Raw genomic sequence first — 20297 nt, forward strand, 5'->3', positions numbered from 1 at the left:
GCTTGCAAAACAGCAAGAAGTAATGAAGCAAAGCCAAAAAATTAGTGAATTAGAAGAAAACATAAAATATGTCACTGAAAAGGTCAAAAAACCTGGAAAACAGAGGAAGAAAAGACAATGTGAGAATTATTGGTCTGCCTGAGAAACAGAGAGAAATAAAAAACCTTGATGCTATACTACAGGAGATTATAGAAGAAAATTGCCCACATATTCTGGAGCAAGGGGGCAAAATAGAAACAGAAAGGGTTCATAGAACACCCTCTATACTAAATCCCCAGAAGACAACCCCTAGGAATGTAATCACCAAATTAAAGAGCTTCCAAGAAAAGGTGAAAATCCTACATGAAGCCAAGAAGAAAAGCTTCAGATATGGGGGGGGGGGTCCCATAAGGATCACACATGACTTAGCGGCTAACACACTAAGAGACTGCAAAGCATGGAACACGATATATAGAAAGGCAAGAGAGCTGGGTCTCCAACCAAGAATCAACTACCCAGAAAAACTGACTATATACTTCCAGGGCAAAGTATGGGCATTCAACAAAATAGAAGATTTCCAAGCATTTGCTAAGAAAAGATGAAAAATTAGTGGAAAATGTGATATCCAATCACAGAAAGCAAGAGAAACATGAAAAGGTAAATAAGAAAGAAAGGGAAAAGGAGATAAATCTTATCTTTTTCTTTAAGTCAAACTCTCTTCTATAAGGACTACATTTACATCAAATTATATATATTAATATGTGGGGAAAATGTATTGTGTAACTCTTAAAAATTGTATGCATCATAAGAGTAGTTAGAAGAATCATGCATAGGGAAGGATTGGGGCATCAAGAAGGTTTGGTGAAAGGGGGGGCAAAGAAAGAAAAAGGGAGGGGGGGAATCATCGATAATACTAATATTTACTTCAAGAAATGGGGGGGACTAAATAGAGTAATCTTTCCCATACAAAGATACACATGGGAAGGGGAGGGGAAGAACTCTCATATGAGAAGGAGAGGAAGAGAGTGTGAAGTGGCATTACTTAAACCTTACTCTCAATGAAATCAAATCTGAGAGGGAAGAACATCTAGATCCAGTGGGATCCTGAATTCTATCTTATCCAACAGGGTAAGAAAGAAAGGGAAATTAAGGAGGGGGAGTGGTGAGGGAGTATTAAAAAGAAAGGGAAGGAGAGGGGGAGGGGAAGGGAGCATAAAAATGGAGGGGCTAGAAAGGGAAGCATATCAAGAGAGGGGACTAGGGGTACTGACCTAAAGTAAATCACTACTTCAAAAGGTTATAGCAAAGGAAGAAAAGTCAGAATTAGGGGAAGATATCAAAATGCCAGGGAATCCACAAGTAACAATCATAACTTTGAACGTGAATGGGATGAGCTCACCCATAAAATGTAGACAAATAGCAGATTGGATTATAACCCAAAACCCTATCATATGCTGCCTTCAAGAAACACATATGAGGTGGGTTGATACTCACAAGGTTAGAATTAAAGGATGGAGTAAGACATTTTGGACCTCAACTGATAGAAAGAGGGCAGGAGTTGCAATCATGCTATCTGACCAAGCCAAAGCAAAAATAGACCTGATCAAAAGGGATAGGGAAGGTAAATATATTCTGTTAAAAGGGAGTATAGACAATGAGGAAATATCACTAATCAATATGTATGTACCAAATGGTATAGCATACAAATTTCTAATGGAGAAACTAGGAGAATTGAAGGAGGAAATAGTAAAACCACATTAGTGGGAGACTTGAACCAACCACTATCAAATTTAGATAAATCAAACCAAAAAATAAATAAGAAAGAGGTAAAAGAAGTAAACAAAATCTTAGAAAAATTAGAGATAATAGACATATGGAGAAAAATAAATAGGGATAAAAAGGAATACACCTTCTTCTCAGCACCACATGACACATTCACAAAAATAGATCATACACTAGGTCACAGAAATATGGCACTCAAATGCAGAAAAGCAGAAATAATAAATTCAACCTTTTCAGATCATAAAGCAATGAAAATATTGATCAATGAGGGTACATGGAGAGACAAATGAAAAATTAATTGGAAATTAAATAATATGATACTCCAAAATCGTTTAGTTAAAGAAGAAATCATAGAAACAATTAATAATTTCATTGAGGAAAATGACAATGGTGAGACCTCCTTTCAAAACTTATGGGATGCAGCCAAAGCAGTACTCAGAGGAAAATTCATATCCCTGAGTGCATATATTAACAAATTACGGAGGGCAGAGATCAATGAATTGGAAATGCAAATCAAAAAACTTGAGAATGAACAAATTAAAAACCCCCAGAAGAAAACCAAACTAGAGATCTTAAAAATTAAGGGAGAATTTAATAAAATCGAAAGTGATAGAACTATTGATTTAATAAACAAGACAAGAAGCTGGTACTTTGAAAAAACAGACAAAATAGACCAAGTACTGGTCAATCTAATTCAAAAAAGGAAAGAAGAAAGGAAAATTAACAGCATCAAGGATGAAAAGGGGGACCTCACATCCAACAAAGATGAAATTAAGGCAATCATTAAAAAATACTTTGCCCAACTATATGGCAATAAATATACCAACCTAAGTGATATGGATGAATATTTACAAAAATATAAATTGCTTAGACTAACAGAAGAAGAAATAGATTTCTTAAATAATCCCATATCAGAAAAAGAAATCCAACAGGCCATCAAAGAGCTTCCTAAGAAAATATCCCCAAGGCCTGATGAATTCACCAGTGAATTCCATCAAACATTCAAAGAACAGTTAACCCCAATATTATACAAACTATTTGACATAATAAGCAAAGAGGGAGTTCTACCAAATTCCTTCTATGACACAAACATGGTACTGATTCCAAAGCCAAGCAACCCAAAAACAGAGAAAGAAAATTATAGACCAATCTCCCTAATGAATATAGATGCAAAAATCTTAAAGAGGATATTAGCAAAAAGACTCCAGCAAGTGATCAGAAGAGTCATTCACCATGATCAAGTAGGGTTTATACCAGGGATGCAGGGCTGGTTCAATATTAGGAAAACCATCCACATAATTGACCACTTCAACAAGCAAATCAACAAAAATCACATGATTATTTCAATAGATGCAGAAAAAGCCTTTGATAAAATACAACACCCATTCCTATTAAAGACACTAGAAAGCAAAGGAATAGAAGGGTTGTTCCTAAAAATAATAAACAGCATATATCTAAAACCATCCACTACTTTCAACTTCAATGGGGATAAACTAGATGCATTCCCAATAAGATCAGGAGTGAAACAAGTATGCCCATTATCACCTCTATTATTTGACATTGTACTAGAAACGCTAGCAGTAGCAATTAGAGAAGAAAAAGAAATTGAAGGCATTAAAAAAGGCAAGGAGGAGACCAAATTATCACTCTTTGCAGATGTCATGATGGCCTACTTTAAGAATCCTAGAGATTCAACCACAAAGCTAATTGAAATAATCAACAACTTTAGCAAAGTTGCAGGATACAAAATAAATCCACATAAGTCATCAGCATTTCTATATATTTCCAACACAGCTCAGCAGCAAGAACTAGAAAGAAAAATACCATTCAAAATCACCTTTGACAAAATAAAATACTTAGGAATCTATCTCCTGAGACAAACACAGGAACTATATGAACACAACTACAAAACACTCTCCACACAACTAAAATTAGACTTGAAAATTGGAAAAACATTAACTGCTCATGGGTAGGACGAGCCAATATATTAAAAATGACCATCCTACTCAAACTCATTCATCTATTTAGTGCCATAGCCACTGAACTTCCAAAAAATTTTTACTGATTTAGAAAAAACCATAACAAAGTTCATTTGGAAGATCAAAGGATCAAGGATATCCAGGGAAACAATGGAAAAAAATACAAAGGAAGGGGGCCTTGCAGTCTCAGATCTCAGACTATATTATAAAGCAGCGGTCATCAAAACAATTTGGTAATGGCTAAGAGACAGAAAGGAGGATCAGTGGAATAGACTTGGGGTAAGTGACCTCAGCTGGACAGTATACAACAAACCCAGAAAACCCAGCTTTTGGGACAAAAATCCACTATTTCATAAAAACTGCTGGGAAAATTGGAGGACAGTGTGGAAAATATTAGGTTTAGATCAACACCTCACACCTGACATCAAGATAAATTCAAAATGGGTGAATGACTTGAACATAAAGTAGGAAACTATACGAAAATTAAGTGAACACAGATTAGTATACATGTCAGACCTATGGGAAGGGAAAGATTTTTTAGAACCAAGCAAGACTTAGAGTCACAAAATGCAAAATAAATAATTTGGAATACATCAAATTAAAAAGATTTTGTACAAACAAAACCAATGAAACTAAAATCAGAAGGAAAACAACAAATTGGGAAGCAATCTTCATAAAAACCTCTGACAAATGTTTAATCACTCAAATTTACAAAGAGCTAAATCTATTGTACAAAAAATCAAGCCATTCTCCAATTGATAAATGGTCAAGGGATATGAACAGGCAGTTCTCAGCCAAAGAAATCAATTCTATTAATAAGCACATGAAAAGGTGCTCTACATCTCTTATAATCAGAGAGATGCAAATCAAAACAACTCTGAGGGATCACCTCACACCTAGCAGATTGGCTAACATGACAACTATGGAAAGTAATGGATGCTGGAGGGGATGCAGCAAAGTAGGGACACTAATTCTTTAGTGGTGGAGTTGTGAATTGATCCATCCATTCTGGAGGTCAATTTGGAACTATGCCCAAAGGGTGATAAAATACTGTCTGTCCTTTGACCCAGCCATAGTACTGCTGGGTTTGTACCCCAAAGAGATAATAAGGGAAAAGACTTGTACAAGAATATTCATAGCTCCACTCTTTGTGGTGGCCAAAAATTGGAAAATGAGGGGATGCCCTTCAAATGGGTAATGTCTGAACAAATTGTGGTATATGTTGGTGATGGAATACTATTGTGTTAAAAGGAATAATAAAGTAGAGAAATTCCATGGAGACTAAACAACCTCCAGGAAAAGTGATGCAGAGCAAAAGGAGGAGAACCAGGAAATCATTCTACACAGAGACTGATACACTGTGGTACAATCAAACGTAATGGACTTCTCCATTAGGGTCAATGCAATGTCCCTGAACAATCTGCAGAGATCTAAAAACTATCCACAAGCAGAGGATAAACTGTGGGAGTAAAATCACCGAGGAAAAGCAACTGCTTGACTACAGGGGTGGAGGGGATATGACTCAGGAGAGACTCTAAATGAACACTCTAATGCAAATACCAACGACACGGAAATGGGTTTGAATCAAGAACACATGTGATACCAAGTGGAATCATGCGTCAGCTATGGGAGAGGTGGTGGGAGGGGATGGGAGAGGAAAAGAAAATGATCTTTGTTTCCAATGAATAATGTTTAGAAATGACCAAATAAAATAATATTTTAAAAAAAGAAATATAGTTGGTTTAGGTCAAAATAAATACCTGAAATCTAAAAAAATTAAAATTAAATTAAAAAAACACAATCTTACTACATGCTGTTTACAAGAAATAAATTTGAAGCAGGGCACTACACACAGATTCAAGGTAATAGGCTAGAGCAGAATTTATTATGCATCATCTAAAGTTAAAAAAGCAGGAGTAGCAATTATAATACCAGACAAAACCAAAGTAGGAATTGATCTGATTAAAAGAGACAAGGAAAGAAATTACATTTTGCTAAAAGGCACTATAACAATGAAATGATATCATTATTAAACATTTTTGCATAAAATGGGTAATGTTTCTATATTTCTAAAGGAGAAATAAAAGGAGCTTAAGGATAAAAAAGATATCAAAACCATACTAGTGAGAGACCTCAACCTTGCCCTTTCAGAACTAGATAATCAAAGCAAAAAATAAATAAGAGAGAAGTAAGGGAAGTGAATGAAACATTAGAAAAATTAGAGTTAATTGGGATCTGGAGAAAAGTAAACAGGGGAAAAGAAGGAATATGCCTTCTTTTCAGCAGTACACGGTACATATACAAAGATCAACCATGTACTAGGTCACAGAAACATTGCAAACAAATGAAGAAAAGCATTAAAAATAAATGTCACTTTTTTTCAGATAATGTGATGAAAATTAAAATTAAGAAGAGTCCATAGAAAGACAAATTTAAAAATAATTGAAACCAAATACTCTAATTCTTCAAAAGTTATGGATCAAAAAACAAATCATAGAAACAACTACAGATTTCATTGAAGAGAATGACAACCAGGAGACAACATATCAAAATGTATGGGATACAGCCAAAATCATACTCAATGGAAAATTCTTTTCTCTGATTGCCTATATCAATAAAATTGAGAGAGAAGAGATCAATTAATTGGGCTTGCAATTTAAAAAAAATTAGAAAAAGAACAAATTAAAAATCCCCAGATAAAAATTAAATTGGAAATGATAAATTTAAAGGAGAAATTTTAAAAATTGAAAGTAAAAGAACTATTGAACTAATAAATAAGATTAGAAGCTGGTACTTTGAAAAAAACAAATAAAATAGATAAAGTACTGGTAAATCTAATAAAAAAAGAAAGAAAAGAATCTTATATTATCAAAGATGAAAAGGGTGACCTCCCTTCTAATGAAGAGGAAATTAAGACAATTATTAAGATCTACTATGCCCAATTAAATGGTGATTAATTTGATAATCTAGGAGAAATGGACAAATATTTAGAAAAATATAAAATGTCTAGATTAAAAAGAGAAGAAAGTAATCCCATCTCAGAAAAATAAATTGAACAAGCCATCAAGAAACTCTTCAAGAAAAAAATCCCCAGGGCCTTATAGATTCACAAGTGAATTCTATCAAACATTTAAAGAACAACTAATCCCAATATTAAACAAATTTTTTGACAAAATAAGCAAAGGAAGAGTCGAACAAAAATCAGTCTATGACACAAATATGATTCCCAAACCAGGATGACCAAAAACAGAGGGAAAAAATGCACACCAATCTCCTTAATGAACATAGATGTAAACATCTTAAATAAAATACTACCAAAGAGGATTATTCACTATGACAAGGTGGGATATATACCAGGAATGCAAGGCTGGTTCAATATTAGGAAAACCATCCACATAATTAACCATATCAATAATAAAACTAATAGAAACCACATGGTTATCTCAATAGATGCAGGAAAAGCCTTTGACAAAATACCCATTTCTATTAAAAACACTAGAAAATATAGGAATAGAAGGGCCTTTCCTCAAAATAATAAACTATTTATTTTAAACCATAGCAAGCATCATCTGCAATGGGGATAACTTAGGAGCCATCCCAATTAGATCAGGAGTGAATCAAGGATTCCCATCACCACTATTATTTAACATTGTAGTAGAAACATTAGCAGTAGCAATTAGAGAAGAAAAAGAAATCAAAGGGATTAAAGCAGGCAATGAGGAGACTAAACTATCACTCTCTGCAGATGATATGATGGTATAGAGAACCTGAGAAAATCAACTAAAACCTAGTGGAAAGAATAATTTCAGCAAAGTTACAGGATACAAAATAAATCCACATAAATCATCAGCTTTTCTATTTATTTCCAATAAAAATAAGCAGCAATTTTTAGAAAGAGAACTCTAGGTAATATAAAATATTTGGGAATCTATCAGCTAAGATAAACTCAGGAACTGGATCTAAACAATTGGAAAAACTTTAATTGTTCATGGGTAGGATGAGCTAATAAAAATGACAATCCTACCTAAACTAATTTACTTATTCACTGCCATACCTATCAAACTACTAAGAAACTTTTTTTTACAGAAATAGAAAAAATTATAAGAGTTTATTTGGAAGAAGAAAAGATCGAGAATATCACGGGGCAGGGACTTCCGGATAAATATGGTGGCAGTCTAGATGAGGGATGCTTCCTCTCCTCAGACCCACCAATATAGACTACCTTAAAAGACCTAGAAAACCATTTTTATAAGAATGAAGGGGCTCTACAGTAGGACACAGCATTGAAGGTATGTGGGATTTGGAGATTTCCACATAATAAGGAGGTAAAAAACTCCCACCCTACCTACAGAGTTAGAGTCAGAGCCAGTGAGCACCAGAATCAGCCAGTGAGGGACGGACATCTCTGGAGTAAGCAAGAGGCACCTTTAGGTCCTTGGGAGCTGACTAAAAATACCAAGGACCTACCCCTAAGAACAGCTACACCTGAAACCCCAGTAGGCTGAAGAGCGCAGACTGGGCACTCTTGGCAAGGAGGCACAGAGAAGGGCAGCGAACAGCAGAAGCTGCACCTGAAACCCCATCAGTCTGGGGAGCTCAGACCGTGGGCTCTCTCAGCAAGAAGGTGCAGATAAAAGCAGTGAACAGCAGAAGCTGCTGAGATTTGAAAGATTGCCTCAGGCAAAATCCTTGCTCCTTGACTCCATACATGAGAGCCTGCCCATCTCACTCAGATTTCTGACTAAAAAGTGAAGGAAAAACCTCCACCGTGATGGCAAATTGGGCACAGTAGACACAACCTCCATCCGTCACCAAAAAAAAAAAAGGCATTGACCCCTGAAAATTTTTACAGAGGAAAATCCCAGGCTACAGAGGAAATACAGGAGGAAATTCAAACAATGCCAAAACCTTCAAAAAAATGAAAATTGTCCACAAGCTCTTGAAGAATTTAAATTGGAACTTACCCAAAAGATGGAAGCCTTTTGGCAAGAAAAGTGGGGAATAGTTCAAAGAGAAAAATAACAGTTTGAGGGACAAGAACTCCCAATTGGAGAAACAGCTGGAAGCCATGAAAAGCAGGATAGGCCAAACAGAAAAGGAAATTCAAAAGATTAAAGCAGAAAACCAAAAGATTATAACAAAAAAACAGGCCTTAAGGAGAAGATTTGGGCAACTGGAAACCAATGATCTTGCAAAACAGCAAGAATTAATAGAGCAAAGTCAAAGACAAAATAGAAGAAAACAAACAGTATCTCACTGACAAGATGACAGATCAACCAAACAGATCACAACGAGACAATTTGAGAATTATTGGTCTACCTGAAAAGCCATAAATAAACAGAAATCTTAATATCATACTACAAGAAATCATCCCATAAAACTACCCTGATGTTCTTGAACAAGGGGGCAAAAGAGACATTGAAAGAAATCACAGAACACCCTCTACACTAAATGCCCAAAAGACAACTCCCAGAAATGTAATTGTTAAATTCCAAAGCTTTCAAGCTAAGGAGAAAATTCTACAAGAAGCCAAAAAGAGAAAATTCAGATACTAAGGAGCACAAATCAGTATCACACAAGACCTGGCAGCTTCCACACTAAAGGACCACAAGGCCTGGAACATGATTTTCAGAAAGGCAAGAGAACTGGGTCTTCAACCAAGGATCACCTATCCATCAAAACTGACTAGATATTTCCAGGGGAAAGTATGGACATTCAAAAAAAAAATTTCCAAGTATTTGTAAAGAAAAGACCAGAACTATGTGGAAAGTTTGATATTCAAACAGAAAGATCAAGAGAAACATGAAAAGGTAAATAAGAGAGGGAAAGGGGGGAAAACATTTTTTATTCAAAGTCTCTCCTTTAAGGGCTACAATTAGATCAAACTATGTATGTTAATATATGGGAAAATGTTATTGGTAACTCTCAAAAATTATATTCATTATTATAGTAATTAGAAGAATGACTCATAAGAAAATATTGGGGCATCAAGGGCTATAAGATGATATGCAAAAAAAGATAAAGGGTTAGGAGAATCAAAGATGGTACCAAGAGATACTTAAAGAAATAAAATAAATGGGATAATCTTTATCACACAAAGTTATGCATGGGAAGGTGAGGGGAAGAATACTCTTATAAGAAGGAGATGAAGAGAGTGCTAATAGGTAATACTTAAACCTTACTCTCAGTGAAATCAATTCTGAGAGGGAAGAGCATCTATATCCATTGGGGTCTTGAATTCTATCTTATCCTACAGGGTAAGTGAGAAGGGAAAACTAAGGTAGGTAGGGGGGAGGGAATATAAAAGGGGAGAGAAGGAGGGGGGAGGGAACTTAGACTCTAAAAAAACAAGGGAACAAAAAAGGAGGGACCAGAAAGGGAAGCATATTAAGAGAGGGGATTAAGGAGATTGATTAAAAGTAAACCACTGGTTTAAAATGATATAGCAAAAGAAGAAAGGACAGAACTAGGAGAGAATATCCACATTCTAGGGAATTCACAAGTGACAATCATAACTTTGAACATGAATGGAATGAACACACCCATAAAACATAAATGAATAGGATAGTGGATTAGAACCCCAAATCCTACGATATGTTGTCTACAAGAAACACACCTGAGGCAGGTAGATGCTCACAAGGTCAGAATTAAAGGTTGGAGCAAGACCTATTGGGCCTCAAATGACAGAAAGAAGGCAGGAGTTGCAATCATGATATCTGACAAAGCCAAAGTAAAAATAGACCTGATCAAAAGGGATAGGGAAGGTAAATACATCCTGATAAAAGGGAGTATAGACAATGAGGAAATATCAGTACTATATCAGAGAAATATCAGAGAAAGTATCAGTACAGAAATATGTATGCAACAAATGGCATAGCATCCAAAATTCTAAAGGAGAAACTAGAATTGAAGGAGGAAATAGATAGTAAAACTATACTAGTGGGAGACCTGAACCTACCACTATCAAATTTAGATGAATCAAATCAAAAATAAATAAAAAAGAGGTAAAGGATGTGAATGAAATCTTAGAAAACTTAAGAGTTAATAGATATATGGAGAAAAATAAATAGGGACAAAAAGGAATACACCTTCTTTTCAGCAGTACATGGTGCATTCACAAAGATTGACCATATACTACTAGGTCATGAAAACATGGCAAACAAATGCAGAAAAGCAGAAATAATAAATGTAACCTTTTTAGATCACAAGGCAATAAAAATAATGATCAGTAAGGGTACATGGAGAGCCAAATCAAAAATAGAAAATTAAATAATATGATTCTCCAAAATCGGTTGGTTAGAGAACAAATCATAGAAACAACTAATAATTTCATCGAAGAAAATGACAATGATAAGACATCCTTTGAAACTCTATGAGATGCAGACAAAGCAGTACTCAGGGGAAAATTTATTACCTTGACCTCATATATTAACAAATTCAGGAGGGTCAATGAATTGGACATGCAAATCAAAAAACTTGAAAGTGAACAAATTAAAACTCCCCAGAAGAAAACTAAATTACAGATCCAAAAAATTAAGGGAGAAATTAATAAAATCAAAAGTGATAGAACTATTGAACTAATAAATGAGTCTAGAAGCTGGTACTTTGAAAAAACAAACAACATAGTCAATGTACTGGTCAATCTAATTTTAAAAAGGAAAGAAGAAAACCAAATTGACAGTATCCAAAATGAAAAGGGAGACCTCACCTCTAATGAAGAGGAAATTAACGCAATCGTTAAAAACTATTTTGCCCAATTATATGGCAATAAATATGCCAATCTAGGTGATATGTATTAATATTTACAAAATTATAAATTGCCTAGATTAATAGAAGAAATATAATTCTTAAATAATCCCATATCAGAAAAAGAAATTGAACAAGCCATCAAAGAACTCCCTAAGAAAAAATCTCCAGTGCCTGATGGAGTCACAAGTGAATTCTATCAAACATTCAAAGAACAGCTAATCACAATAAAAAAGAAACTATTTGTCATAATAAGAAAAGAGGGAGTTCTTCCACATTCCTTTTATGACATAAATATGATACTGATTCCAAAGCCAGGCAGGTCAAAAATGGAGAAAGAAAACTATAGACCAATCTCCTTAATGAATATAGATGCAAAAATCTTAAATAGGATACTAGCAAAAAGACTCCAGCAAGTCATCATGAGGGTTATTCACTATGATCAGGTAGGATTTATACCAGGAATGCAAGGATGGGTTCAATATCAGGAAAACCATACACATAATTTACCATACCAACAAGCAAACCAACAAAAATCACATGATTGCCTCAATAGATGCAGAAAAATCCTGTGACAAAATAAAACATCCATTCCTATTGAAAACACTAGAAAGTATAGGAATGTAATGATCTTTTCTAAAAATAATAAACAGTATTGATAAGTGATCTGCAATGGGGATAAACTAGATGCATTCCCAATAAGATCAGGAGTGAAACAAGGATGGCCCTTATCACCTTTATTATTCATCATTGTACTAGAAACACTAGCAGTAGCAATTAGAGAAGAAAAAAAATTGAAGGTATTAAAACTGGCAATCAAGAGACCAAGCTATCACTCTTTGCAGATGACATGATTATCTACTTAAAGAATCCTAGAGAATCAACTAAAAAGCTAGTGAAAATAATCAACAACTTTAGCAAATTTGCAGAATACAAAACAAACCCACATAAGTCATCAGCATTTCCCTTTATCTCTAACACAGTGCAACAGCAGGAATTAGAAAGAGAAATTCCATTCAAAATCACCCTAGACAATATAAAATACTTAGGAATCTATCATATGAGACAAACACAGGAACTATATGAACAACTACAAAAGACTTTCCACACAGTTAAAACTAGATCTGAGCAATTGGAAAAACATTAATTGCTCATGGGTGGGACACACTAACATAATAAAAATAACCATCCTACCCAAACTTATCTATTTATTTAGTGCCATACTCATCAAATTTCCAAAAAACTTTTTTTACTGAGTTAGAAAAAACTATAACTCAGTTCATTTGGAAGAACAAAAGATCAAGAATATCCAGGGAAATGAAAAAATGCAAAGGAAGGTGGCCTTGCAGTCCCAGATCTCAAACTATACTATAAAGCATTGGTCATCAAAACAATTTGGTACTGGCTAAGAGACAGAAAAGAGGATCAATGGAAGAGAATTGGGGTAAGTGACCTCAGCAAGACAGTCTGTGACAAGCCCAAAGATCCTAGCTTTTAGGGAAAAAAAATCCATTATTTGATAAAAACTGCTGGGAAAATTGGAAGACAGTGTGAGACAGATTAGGCTTGGATCAACACCTCACACCCTAAACCAAGATAAACTCAGAATGGGTGAGTTACTTGAACATAAAGAAGGAAACTATAAGTAAACTATGTGAACACAGAATAGAATATATATAAGACCTTTGGGAAGGGAAATATTTTAAAACCAAGTAAGACTTAGAAAGAGTCACAAAATGTAAAATCAATAATTTTGATTACATCAAATTAAAAAGGTTTTTTACAAACAAAACCAATGTAACCAAAATTAGAAGGGAAATAACAAACTCGAAAACAATCTTCATAACAAAACCCCCGACAAACGTCTAATTACTCAAATTTACAAAGGGCTAAATCAATTGTATAAAAAATCAAGCCATTCTCCAATTGAAAAATGGGCAAGGGACATGAATAGGCAATTTTAAGTGTAAGAAATCAAAACCATTAATAAGCACATGAAAAAGTGTTCTAAATCTCTTATAATTAGAGAGATGCAAATCAAAACAACTCTGAGCCTTACACCTCAATATTGGCTAACATGACAGCAACGGAAAGTAATGAGTGCTGGAGGGGATGTGGCAAAATCGGGATATTAATTCATTGCTGGTGGAGTTGTAAATTGATTCAACCATTCTGGAGGACAATTTGGAACTATGCCCAAAGGGCACTAAAAGACTGTCTGCCTTTTGACCCAGCCATAGCACTGCTGGGTTTGTACCCCAAAGAGATAATCAGGAAAAAGACTTGTACAAGAATATTCATAGCTGCACTCTTTGTTGTGGCCAAAAATTGGAAAATGAGGGGGTGCCCTTCAATTGGGGAATGGCTGAACAAATTGTGGTATATGTTGGTGATGGAATACTATTATACTCAACGGGAATAAACTGGACAAATTCCATGAGATCTGGAATTGATGCAGAGTGAAAGGAGCAGAACCAGAAGAACATTGTACACAGAGACTGATAAACTGTGGTACAATCAAATGTAATGGACTTCTCCATTAGTGGTAATGCAGTGATCCTGAACAACTTGGAGGGATCTATGAGGAAGAACACTATCCACATTCAGAGGAAAAACTGTGGTAGTAGAAACAGCAAAGAAAAACAACTGCTTGACTACATGGCTCGAGGGGGATATGACTGGGGATGTAGACTCTAAATGAACATCCTAATGCAAACACCAACAACATGGAACTAGGTTCTGATCAAGGACACATGTAATACCCAGTGGAATTGCGCATTGGTTATGGGAAGGATGAGGGGAGGGGAGGGAGGAATAGAATATGATTTTTATAACCAAGGAATAATGTTTGAAATTGACAAATAAAAAAAATAAAAACCTCACAGTGTAATAAGGGAGACAACATACAAACAACTTGTATAAATAAGATATATACAAAATAAATTGGAAATAACCTCTGGGGAAAAAAAGAATATCAAGGGAACTAATGAAAAAAAAATGTGAAGGATGGAGGTCTAGCAGTACCAGATCTTAAATTATGATCTTAAAGCAGTGATCATCAAAACAAGATGGCACTGGCTAAGAGATAGAAGAATCAAAGGAATAGACTTGGGGTAAATACTTCAGCAAGATAGTATTCAATAAATTCAAAGATCCCAGCTTTTGGAATAATAACCCACTCTTTGACAAAAATTGCTGAGAAAATTGGAAAACATTATGGGAAAGAATAGGATTAGATCAACATCTCACACTCTACACCACAATAAATTCAGAATTGGGTAAATGACAAATATAAAGAAGGAAATTATAAGTAAATCAGGTGAACATGGAACAATAGACCTGTCAGATTCATGAGAAAGGAAATAATTTAAGACCAAGCAAAAGACAGAGAATAGTTCAAAATTTAAAATGAATAATTTTAATTACTTTAAATTTAAAAAATTTTACACAAACAAAACCAATGCAACCAAAATTAGAAGGGAATCAATAAATTGGGAAAAAATATAACAAAAACCTCTGACAAAGGTCTAATTTCTCAAATTTATAAGGAGGTAAATCAGTTGCATAAAAAATGAAGCCATTCCCCAATTGATAAATGGGCAAGGGACCTGAATAGGAAATTTTCAATCTAAGAAATCAAAACTATCAATAAACACATGAAAAATTGTTCTAAATCTATTATAATTAGAGAAATGCAAATCAAAATAACTCTTAGGGGCCACCTCACACCTAGCAAATTTACTAACTTGACAGCAAAGGCAAGGGACATGGATAGGCAGTTCTCAGATAAAGAAATCAAAACTATTAATAAGCACATGAAGAAGTGTTCTAAATCTCTTATAATCAGAGAGATGCAAATCAAAACAACTCTGAGGTATCACCTCACACCTAGCAGATTGGCTAACATGACAGCAATGAAAAGTAATGAATGTTGGAGGGGATGTAGCAAAATTGGGACATTAATGCATTGCTGGTGGATTTGTGAATTGATCTATCCATTCTGAGAGCAAATTGGAACTTTGCCCAAAGGACGCTAAAAGACCCTCTGCCTTTTGATCTAGCTACACCACTGCTGGGTTTATACCTCAAAGAAATCATAACAAAAAGATTCATACAAAAATATGTATAGCCACACTCTTTGTAGTAGCAAAAAATTAGAAAATGAAGGGATGCCCTTCAACTGGGAAAGAGTTGAACAAATTGTGGTGTCTGTTGGTAATGGAATACTATTATGCTAAAAGTAATAATGAAGTAGAGGAATTTCATGTGAACTGGAAAGACCTCCAGGAATTGATGCAGAGTGAAAGGAGCAGAACCAAGAGAACTTTATACACAGAGATTGATACACTGTGGCACAATCGCATGTTATGGACGTCTCTACTAGTGGCAATCCAGGACAATTCTGAAAGACTTATGAGAAAGAATGCTATTCACATACAGAGAAAGAACTGTGGGAGCAGGAACACAGAAGAAAAACATTTTCTTGATGACATGGGTTGATGAGGATATGATTGGGGACATAGACTCTAAATATTCACTCAATTGCAAATATTAATAATATGAAAATAGGTCTTGATCAATGACACATGTAAAACACAATGGAATTGCTCATTGGCTATGGGAGAAGAAACAGAGAGGGGAGGGAAAGAATATGAATCATGTAACCTTGGAAAACTATTCAAAATTAAATAAATTCTTAAAGAATTTCATAGTCATGCTCTTTGTGGTGGCAAAAAAATGGAAAATGAGGGAGTGTCCCTTAATTGGGGAATGGTTGAACTATAGATGACGATGGAATACTACTGTGCTGTAAGGAATAATGACCTGGAGGATTTCTAGATGAAGTGGAAGAACTTCCAGGAACTGATTCCGAATAATGAAACCTTGTGGAACAATACAATGTAATGGATTTTGCAATCCCAAGGGACTTATTAGAAAGAATGCTATCCACATTGAGAGAAAGAACTGTGGGAGTAAAAACATAGAAGAAAAACAAATGATCAACCATTTGTCTATATGGATATATGATTGGGGGGTTGGGTTTTAAAAGATTGCAAAAATAAATAATATATAACCCAGTGGAAGTGGTCATTGGATCTGGGAATGGGGATAGAAGAGGGGAAGGAAAGAAAATTAAATATGTAAACATGGAAAAATATTAAAATTTTTTCTTTTAAAAAGTAATACAAATATAAGGAAGAGGAGCTCATAGGATGTGCTCCTCATAGATGTACTCAAGGAAAGGCAGTGTAGGCTAGTGAATAGAACACTGGACTTAGAATCAGGAAAACCTGGTTTCAAATCCTGATTTAGACATTTATTTGGAGGATGACTCTGAATGAGTCATTTAACCTTTCAGACTTGGAACTCAGGTTTCCTCATCTGTAAAACAAAACATTTGGACTCAGTGACCTTCAGGGTCCTTTCTTGCTCTAAATCTCGCCTTCATAGAATCTCATGATTCTATGAAGTGATGTTAGCATTCTGCTATTCTTTTTGCAAAGTTAAAACACCTCTCTGAATCAAAAGAGAGCAACAGAAGCAAAAAAAAAAATGAGACATGGCCTCGGAGAACTTCCCCAGGGAGTTTCTTAAACCATAATGTTCTTAGATGCATAGTCATGTCCTTCCAAATATTCTATGGAGCAGTAACTAACAGGAGAAGCCATACAAGCACATATAAGCACATGCTTAGGGCTAAAAGAGGAGGGTGCATAATAGTATTAATATAGAGGTTTAGAACTAGAAAGTTGAAGGCTGGAGCAGTAAGAAAATACTTCATGGGGTAAGAACCATTCGAGTTATATCTTAAAGGACACTTTTAGATAAACAGAAAAGCAAAAAAGTATGAGGTAAGCAGAGGGGAAGGAATTCTCAGGAGGTAGAATGATGAAAGCATAAATATCCTTTCCTTTATCTAACTTTGTCCCTTAAATCCATGCTTAACAGGCATTTGTTCATGTTTTTATTGAATTTGAATTTCACATTTTTCTAAGAGAAAAAAAAGGATAAATTAAATGATTCTATGGTTCTCAGTTAATTTCTTTTCTCCCAATGGATCAGAGGCCTTCAATAGAAAAGTAAGCATAAGATCACAGGTCTAGATTTGAAAGGGATCTCAGAGACCAACATTCTCATTTGACATATTTTGAGAAAACTAAGAACTTGACATCAGTAACTTATCCATGGGGATGTCATTTATTAGATGCAGAATTTGAATATAGATAGGTCCTCTGACTCTACAGTATCTGTACTATCCTACTTTCCTAGGTTTCCTCAAACCTGGTTTAAATTTTTTTTCAGTACTCTCAAGACTATTAAATGGTTGATCATCTATAAAAAGAAAGGAGGAAACCTTTGAAAATGCTTTAATGCTTACCGGACATGCTCAGTATTTAAAAGAACTGAAGATTGTTGGAATCATATTTAAGAATCTTTTTATAATGTGGTTAAATGATCTCCTAATTATCCTTTAAAAACCACATTTTTATGCCCTGGACTTTCCCTATGTTGGAAAATATCAATATTTAAAGAAAACAGCTGAAAACTGGTCATTAGAGAATAAATTGTTTGTTCAAAGCAAATAGTCTTCTAAAGGATAGGGTTATGATCTGCATTATGATTAGTTTGGAAGGGGATGACTTGAAATATTAAAGTACATAATAGATTTTTACCTGCAATATTTCTAAGGATCATCATACTGTTTCTAATTTCTTCTCTTCTTTCTCCTGCCCTGTGATTTATTGTTTTTTAAATTTTCTTCCTTCTCTACTTTCCCATTGAAGTTTTTCTTCCCCCCCCCCTTTCTTTATGCTCTTTTAAACAGTCAGCTTTCTCCTTCTCTCTGTGGGCTTTGTTACTATCTTACTGCTTATAACTAAGTTGGAGGATTGTGACATCATCAATTACCAAGCTTCCCTATCTTTTTTCTCCCACTTCCATCATCTTTCTCCTTAGATAGTTCAGTGGATTTGCATATTATAAACTTATAGTTGAAAATGAAAAAACAATTGTTAAAATGAACTTAGTTCTAATTATTCAGCCATAATTCTTGACATCTAAGATTATTACAGTTGGAGGGTCCCTTACAGAACATTTAACAAAATTTTGTCATTTTCCAGAGGTGAAATTTGGATCCCAAAGGAGAAATAATTTGCCTATGAACACAAAGCATGATTAGGGATCAAAACCAGGAGGCAGTAAGTAGTCCTCAGTCTTCACCATTAAGGTATTTACTCTTTATTCCAATGAAGAACTCAGTGTCAGCAGTTTTCCACCTTCCCCCCAATCAAAATTTTCCTGGAGAAAGGAGATAGGACCAAATAAAGCTTCCTTTCATGGTCCTCTCCTGAAGGAAGATGTTTGTGAACTTTAATGATGTGGGTATAACCACAGATTTGTGACATTACTGTGAGAGCTTCTGAGCTAGACTTGCTTCTGTGTTCCTCTTACCCCTGACCCCTCTGTGATAAGCTTACCTTATATTTCATCGAAAAAAATTTAGGCCATTTGTTAAGAACTCTCTCCTCTATTCTGACTTCAAATTTAAGTTATATAGCCTCAACTGGATCTTTAGTATCCTACAAATAATCCTTTTTATACCTCCCTAAATTAATTTATTATCTCACTTACCATAGTGACTATTCAAACTCTGCCATCCTTCTTCAAACCTCCTGTGGATTCCTTTCCCCTTGTGTGGAGTGGAAATTGAGGGAACCTTGAAAATTTCAAAGTACACCCTCTTTAACCACTATGATAAAAAATATGATTGGAAGAAACCATCACTTAAAATATAATGCTTTATTGAGAGAGAGAGAAAGAGAGAAATGGGGGGAGGAGTATTGTCTCAAGCCTTTGACCCAAGACAAATGCCCAATATTTCCAGAAAAATCCTAATGCAATCCAAGACTTTCTGAAGGGATTATAATATTTTTACAATGATAGGAGACAATGTTGAATAGCTTTGCAATGGCTTTACAATTAACACATTCACACTAATTAACATTTTAAAGAAATGATCAGGAAGTTGGAGACAGATACAAAGAGGAAGAGTTTGGGACTGGGTTTCAATGGGAGACTTCTAAGACAAAAGGGTACTTAAGATTGACACTTGAAATTGGATCATGGGTAATTCAGGATCTAAGACCATCAACCTGGGACTCAGGTGAGGGACCAGCTTTTATTGACTTTTTTGGAGATATTAATAACTTGAGAATGACACATTAATTTCTCACTCCATACACCCCTACTTTCTAAGCTAAAAAACTTGCATGATATTTATTAGGACAAACTAGGTGGCATACCTGAATTCAAGTTTGGCCTCGGATCCCTTCTGGTTTGAATCTCCACTGTTTTCCTCAGTTCCCTCATCTGTAAAAAGGAGATAATAATAGTACCCAATAATTGTAAGTTGCTTAGCCCAATGCTTTTGTTAAATAGTATTATTAACATTCTGAGCACAGTGTTCATGATGGTGAGTTCGAACTCTGAGCATTTGCTGAGTAGCAGTTGGCCATTGTTGTTCATTTTGCCCACAGCATGTTTGCCGAGCACTCCTTTCCATCTTTCATGGTCCTGGCCAACGAGGGCGTTGAAGTCTCCCAGTAGTATCAGCTTGTCATTTGTGGGCACTGAGTGCAGGACGGCACTCAGGTCAGAGTAGAACTGCTCAATGGTCTCCTCTGTGCTGGTCAGTGTAGGGGTCTATGCGCTGATGATTGTGGCATACCAGTTTTTGCTGAGAGGCAAACGGATCTTCATGAGCCTCTCGCTGATGCCCACAGGCAAGTCTGGCAGCTGTTTGAGCAAACT

At 35.1% G+C, this 20297-nt stretch overlaps 1 protein-coding gene across 9 annotated transcripts in view; it reads right to left on the bottom strand.

Annotated features, from left to right (window-relative positions):
• The window catches only part of CDRT4 (CMT1A duplicated region transcript 4), an 81052-nt gene extending 62714 nt beyond the window's left edge, over window positions 1-18338 (bottom strand). For all 9 annotated transcript variants that reach the window (XR_001628213.2, XR_008916468.1, XR_008916467.1 and 6 more), the window contains exon 1: window positions 18161-18338. The gene's annotated coding sequence lies outside the window, so the exon portion shown is untranslated. The remainder of the gene's footprint in view (window positions 1-18160) is intronic.
• Between the last annotated feature and the right edge of the window lie 1959 nt (window positions 18339-20297).

Source organism: Monodelphis domestica, chromosome 2 (genome assembly GCF_027887165.1).
Source record: "Monodelphis domestica isolate mMonDom1 chromosome 2, mMonDom1.pri, whole genome shotgun sequence".
Lineage (NCBI taxonomy): Eukaryota > Metazoa > Chordata > Mammalia > Didelphimorphia > Didelphidae > Monodelphis > Monodelphis domestica.